Consider the following 6,065-nt stretch of genomic DNA (forward strand, 5'->3'; position numbering starts at 1 on the left):
GGGTGGGATATAGAGCCAGGTGTCCTGGCGCTGTAAGGCCCCTCAGGGCCAGGCGCCAGGCGTCTCTGAGCTGGTTCTTGCTTTGACACTGGGCCACCTGCAGGTTCTGGCTGGGAGCCCTCAGAGTAGCCACTATGGCCAGCACCAGGAGCACTGAGCTGGAGCACTTGGAGGAACAGGACAAAGGCCCTGGCCAGGGTCACCGAGAGGGATGCCCAGCTCATCTGGGGGCAGCAGCAGCTCGGGCTCCAAGGGGATCGAGCTTATCCCCAGCCCCACACAGAGTGCCCACTGCAGCTTCTACCACTCACGGGACCTTCAGGCCCTGAATTCTGAGGAGAAGGCGAAGAAGGTGCGCTTCTACCGCTACCTCAACGGCTGGTGTTTGCCATCTCCAGAGACTGCTCCTGATCCTGCCCCAGGCCATCTACACCATGGACGCCAGCAAGTGAAGGAAAGTAAAGATTTCATCAAACCCAAGTTAGTGGCTGTGATTTGAAGCGGAGAAAAGCCGTGGGGGATCCTTCGGAATAAAAAGACCACTCATTCCTTTGAACACGTCTTAACCGGTATCACTGAAGCCATTCAACTAGACTCAGCAGTGGCCATGAGGCTCTGCACACTGGACAGAAAGCAGGTTACTTGCCTGCAAGACCTTTTTGGTGATGACAATGTTTTTATCACATGTGGACTCAAAAATTCCCTTACGCCCAAGATGATTTTGTCCTGGATCACAGCGAATGCCTTGTCTTGAAGTCATTGTGTTCTCACTCCTCAGCTAAGATTTCTGGATCCAAGAGCCCTGAGCCCGCTCGTGGCAGCCAGTCACCAGCCTCAGTTAAGGAAACCCCCAGCAGCCAGCTCTCCACTCCTAAGTCTAGGATATCCTCCAGTTCCTCTCCAACTAGCCCAGGAAGTTTCAGAGGATGAAAGCAGATTCCCACACATGGCAGATCTTCTTCCAACATACATGGCGGGCCTGAACTTGACCGTTGCCTGAGTCCCAAAGGCGTGAATGGAAACAGGTGCGTTGAATCATCGACTCTTCTCGAGAAATACAAAATCAGAAAGGTTATTGGTGATGGCAATTTTGCAGTAGTCAGAGTGCGTGGACAGGTCCACCAGAAAGGAGTTTGCCCTACAGGTGACACACAAAGCCACATGTTGTGGAAAGGATGAAGTGTCCATCCTGTGCCAAGTGAAACACTCCAACATCACCCTGCTGGTGGAGGAGATGGAAGTGGCCAGAGAGCTCTTCCTGGTAATGGACTTGGTCGAAGGTGGAGACCTCTTTGATGCAATTACCTCTTCAACCAAGGACACCGAGCGAGATGGCCGTGCCCTGGTGTACAATCTGGCCAACGCTCCCAGGGACCTCCGTGGCCTCTACATGGGCACAGGGACATCCAGCCGGAGAACCTCTTGGTGTGTGAGTGTCCCAATGGAACCAAGTCCTTGAACCTGGGAGACTCCGGGCTGGCCGCTGTGTTGGAAGGCCCCTTGTACACAGTCGGTGGCACACCAACTTGCGTGGCTCCAGAAATCATTGCTGCAACCGGCTATGGCCTGAAGGTGGTCATCGGGCGGCAGGCGTGATCTCGTGCATACATCTCTGTGGAGTTCCACTGTCCGAAGTGAGAACAATCTCCAGGAAGACCTCTTTGATCAGATCTTGGCCTGGAAGCTCGAGTTCCCAGGCCCCTCCTGGGAAAACGTCAGGGGCTCCACAAAGGAATGAATCGGCCAGATGCTTCAGGTCAGCTGTGGGACAAAGCCTGAGTCACCCCTGGGCGTCAGATGACGCCTCCCAGCAGAATAGTATACAGGCTGAAGCAGGGGTCCTCAAACTTTTTAAACAGGGGACCAGTTCACTGTCCCTCAGACCGTTGGAGGGCCGGACTATAGTTTAAAAAAAAAAACTATGAACAAATTCCTATGCACACTGCGGCGGCAAAAACACCCGGTGGGCCGGATAAATGTTTTCGGTGGGCCGCATGTGGCCCGCCGGCCGTAGTTTGAGGACCCCTGGAAGGAACAGGCAACCTCAAACAGCACTTTAATAACGCGCTTCCCAAACAGAACAGCACCACCACCGGGTCCGTGATCATGAACATGGCTCCAGATAAGGAGGGGCAGAACTGCAGCACCCGAGATGGAACCCACCTGCCCATTTCCTCCCTCTGCCTAGGAGCCCCCTGTGTGCCGGGCGGCAGCCCTGGCCCCTGATGCCCCAGAATCTCCTCCTCTCCCCACCACCGTACCCCTGCTCTCCCACCTCCCCGGGCTGTGAGCACACAGGGACCGGGCGTCTCTACCAGGACTGACCCCCAGGGCCTGCGCCTCCCTGTGCTGACTGCTGACCGCTGGCTGTGGGCTCCCACGGGCTGTCCTCAGCGCCTGGGGTGGCATATGCAGCGTCAGCTTTGGGGACAGATTCGGAGCGGCTTGTTTTCAATGGCCCGAGTTTCCGTTCAATGGATGTTTTACAGCATCACCAGGAGAATGTGCAACCTTTTCCCGGCCTTTAATGCATTTTAATAGAAACACTTTGGATGAGCCAAGACCTTTCTTTCCCTTATTTAAGTAACTCAGAGTGTTCCTTTTCTTACCGAGAAGTTAGAACTGCATCTGTCCCTGGGTAGGTGTCCTGTAGGGTGGCATGGCGCCTTCCCTGCTGCCGGGTTGGAGGACTGGCTTTCCCACGGAAGAAATGAGCACCTGAGAGGACAGTGTGCCATCGGACACGAACCCCACCCCGAGGCTGTCAGGACCACACAGAGGGGTCAACACTGGCCATTTATTTGTACACAGACCACAGGGGGCGGTGACGTTCCTGGACATTGTGTGCTTCCCCCCAACTCTTCCCACATAGGGAGTAAAAATGCTAATGAAGATGGCCTTGGGCCTTTTTCATGAACCGCCTCGCCAGCCGAACAGGAGGAACTAGATGCCCTGAGCGGCCTCAGCCTCCTTCCCTCACCTGCTTCTCTCTGGAGCCGGGGCAGCAGCACTGGCAGAGGTGCCTCGCAGACCCCTTTGTTACTAACCTTCTGGAAGGCTGCTGGCAGCTTTTCCTTGTGTTCCACCACCTGCTCTTTTAAATAATTGTGCATAATCCGTGTATGTGTTTGACCTGCTCATCTTCTAACCTGGTGGGCCCCGTAGTTCCTTCACATTGTTAGATTTTTGCCTCCTACAAGTGTACCCAACCTGCAATATACTCTTCCTTATTGAGGAGAAAAAGAAATAAAAAGAAGATGGGCCTTGGGTTTCTGGAAGATGATAAGGAAAACTGCTGTGAGGCAACAGGGTAAGAGAAGAAGAGCTCCCTATACTCTGGAAAAACCAGATATGAGAAGCAAATGAGAAGGTCTGTAAATCACTGGGTAATCAAAGCCAAAGCTATTCTGCAGGGCCCTGTGGAAAGCTATCGGAAGACAAAAAGTCAGGTCAACGCTCTGTGACCGAAAAAGCACAAAGCTATCAAGTCTTTAAACTGCAGGGACTCAGCTTGCTATTTCCGACAGCATTCAGGAGTGGCTGCCGCTCTCCTCCGGGAATTGGGAGGAGGGGGCTCCTGGTGGATGCTGCTGTACCAGGAGAAAGATAACTTGAACATATCTGTTCTCTGCACTGCGTCCTGAAAACTGGATTGTGATGATAAAGATCAGGCCATTGTGCTGAAGCACTGAACTCTTCGTGAAATAATAGCCCAAGCGCTGAACTCTACTCTTATTTCTCTCTTTGTTGGATAAGGGAAGGTTCTGGCTATCACCTGGCTCCGTACAGCTAGAAAGATGGAGCATTCGTCACTGCATGACTTGTGGTCAGAGTTCTCTCTGACGAAGGGAGCCAGCAGGACAATTATCCAATACAGAAGGGCAATGCGGACCATGTGTATCCAGAAGAGGAAAATTCTTGAGGGTGAAGGAGGGTAAGAATAGAAGTGGCAAAGGGGTGGGGAAGTGGTTAGTTGTATACGTGAAATGCAACAACAACAACAAAAAACCAGATGGACTCCAGCTCTCACCCAAAAAAGGATATAAGAAGAGAAAAAAAGCTTGGACTCAAGTTTGGGTGAGCGATCCTAAAAGCTGTCGATGTCCCATCCTCCTGCAGAATGTAAAGCACATGAATTTTGGCAGCAGAGACAATCTGGCTAATATAGGGAATTCTGGCTGAAACATATTTATTTATGGACATAGAGCTGAATGGTGTCATTGACATCAACTGCTAACAAGATTCTGGACTAGAAACAAGGGCTAAAGGGATTTCCCACAGTGGTTCCAATAGCTGACACATGCTGGGCTGACTCCAAGTTGGTTTTCCCACTGAAAATACCATGGTTTCCTTTCCTAAATGTCAGAGCTGAGACCTTGTCAGTCCCTTCTTGGAGCAGAAAGCAGATACCCCATCTTAAGTCTTCTTGAATGCCAAGATGTTTCTGTGGTAAGGGATGTGGTCCAGTTGTCTAAGTCATATCAGCTCATCTATGGTGGCAGGCAGTAGATTTTTTTTTAAAAAAAATAACTACTTATTAGCAGCAATCCTGAAAGCATGATTGATTCCCTCTCTAGGCTGGTTGCTTCTCTATCTGAAATGCTAGGCACAATTTCTTTGAAAGTGGTTTCACATGATTTTGGACAATGCCTGCACAGGTATACAAATGCAATGAAAATCACACTAGGTCATTGATAACTGTAGGTACTGGTAGGTGACAGATGTGAAAGAAATGAGTTCCTGAGCATTAATAGTGAAATAGAGCCTGGCTGGTATGGCGCAGTGGTTGAGCATCAACCCATTAACCAAGAGGTGTCTGCTTTGATTCCTGATCAGGGCACATGCCTGGGTTTCAGGTTCAATCTCCAGTAGTAGGGGGTGAGCAGAAGGCAGCCAATTGATGTCTCTCTCTAATCGATGTTTCCATCTCTCTATCCCTCTCCCTTCCTCTCTCTCTAAAAAAATAAATAAATAAAACATATTTTAAAAAATATAGTGTAATAGATTTTTTATTTAATCTTTAAAAACTGAACTTTGAACTTTTTATGAGTAAAATTGAAGTAAAAATGTGTCTTCCATTTTGAACTTAATGTAGTGTTTATAAGAATGCTGTAGTAATCTGACTGGGCAATTACTCAGCAATTACTAAAAGAATTATACATAGTTGTATAATTCTATACATTATTTACTTAATCAAATAATTGCAAGTTTAAAGAGATGCCAAACAGTTCAAAATGCCAAATGTTGATGTCAAAACTAATGAAACCTTAGAGAGCAGGTCAAATAGATCACAGACCAAAAAGAACTAGTGGATAAGGAAGACAGACAACCCTGAAGAAAAAGATGACTGCAAAAAGAGATGAAGAGCGTACAAAAATCCCTCTGAGAATTTCCTGTATTAACCAGATTTCCTCTGCTGCCCATATTTCTGTGCTTTGCTTTCTGCGGGAGGATGGGACATTAATGAGTTTTAGCATTGCTCACCCAAACTTCATTCTAGGCAGTCTTACTTCCTAAATTCCTTTTGGGTAAGAGCTAGAGTTCATCCTATATGATAAAAGGTTAATATGCGAATCGACCGAACTCTGGAACAACTGATTGCTATGATGCGCACTGACCACCAGAGGGCAGATGCTCAACACAGGAGCTGTCCCCTGGTGGTCAGTGCGCTCCCCCTTGATTTCTCTATGACTGTTGACTTGGAGGACACCTTCCACTCCTAGAGGCTGCCTGCAGATCCTTGCACATGGGCTTTCCAACATGGCCATTGACTTCATCAAGCCAGCGAGCAAGGAGAGTGTTTAGAGCAAAATGGAGGCTTATATAACATAATGTGATTATGAGAGTGATTTCTCATTACCTTTACTATATTCAGTTGGTGAGACGGAAATCATAGGTCTCATTTTCACTCAAGGGGAGAGTATTATCCAAGGCTGCGAACGCCAGGAAACTTAAATCATGGAGGTCTTTCTGCACCGTAAATACTCAATATTAAGATCTTTGAAAGGATGTATATTTCTCTCAGGAGTTAAGTTGGGAGAGCTGATGGCCATGGACCCCAAACA

The 6,065-nt window shown here is 48.7% G+C and overlaps 1 pseudogene; it reads left to right on the forward strand.

The window, feature by feature from the left end:
* Positions 1-211: 211 nt before the first annotated feature.
* Positions 212-2,226, forward strand: LOC102769427 (annotated as a pseudogene).
* Positions 2,227-6,065: the final 3,839 nt, after the last annotated feature.

This window comes from Myotis davidii, unplaced genomic scaffold (genome assembly GCF_000327345.1).
Source record: "Myotis davidii unplaced genomic scaffold, ASM32734v1 scaffold962, whole genome shotgun sequence".
NCBI lineage: Eukaryota > Metazoa > Chordata > Mammalia > Chiroptera > Vespertilionidae > Myotis > Myotis davidii.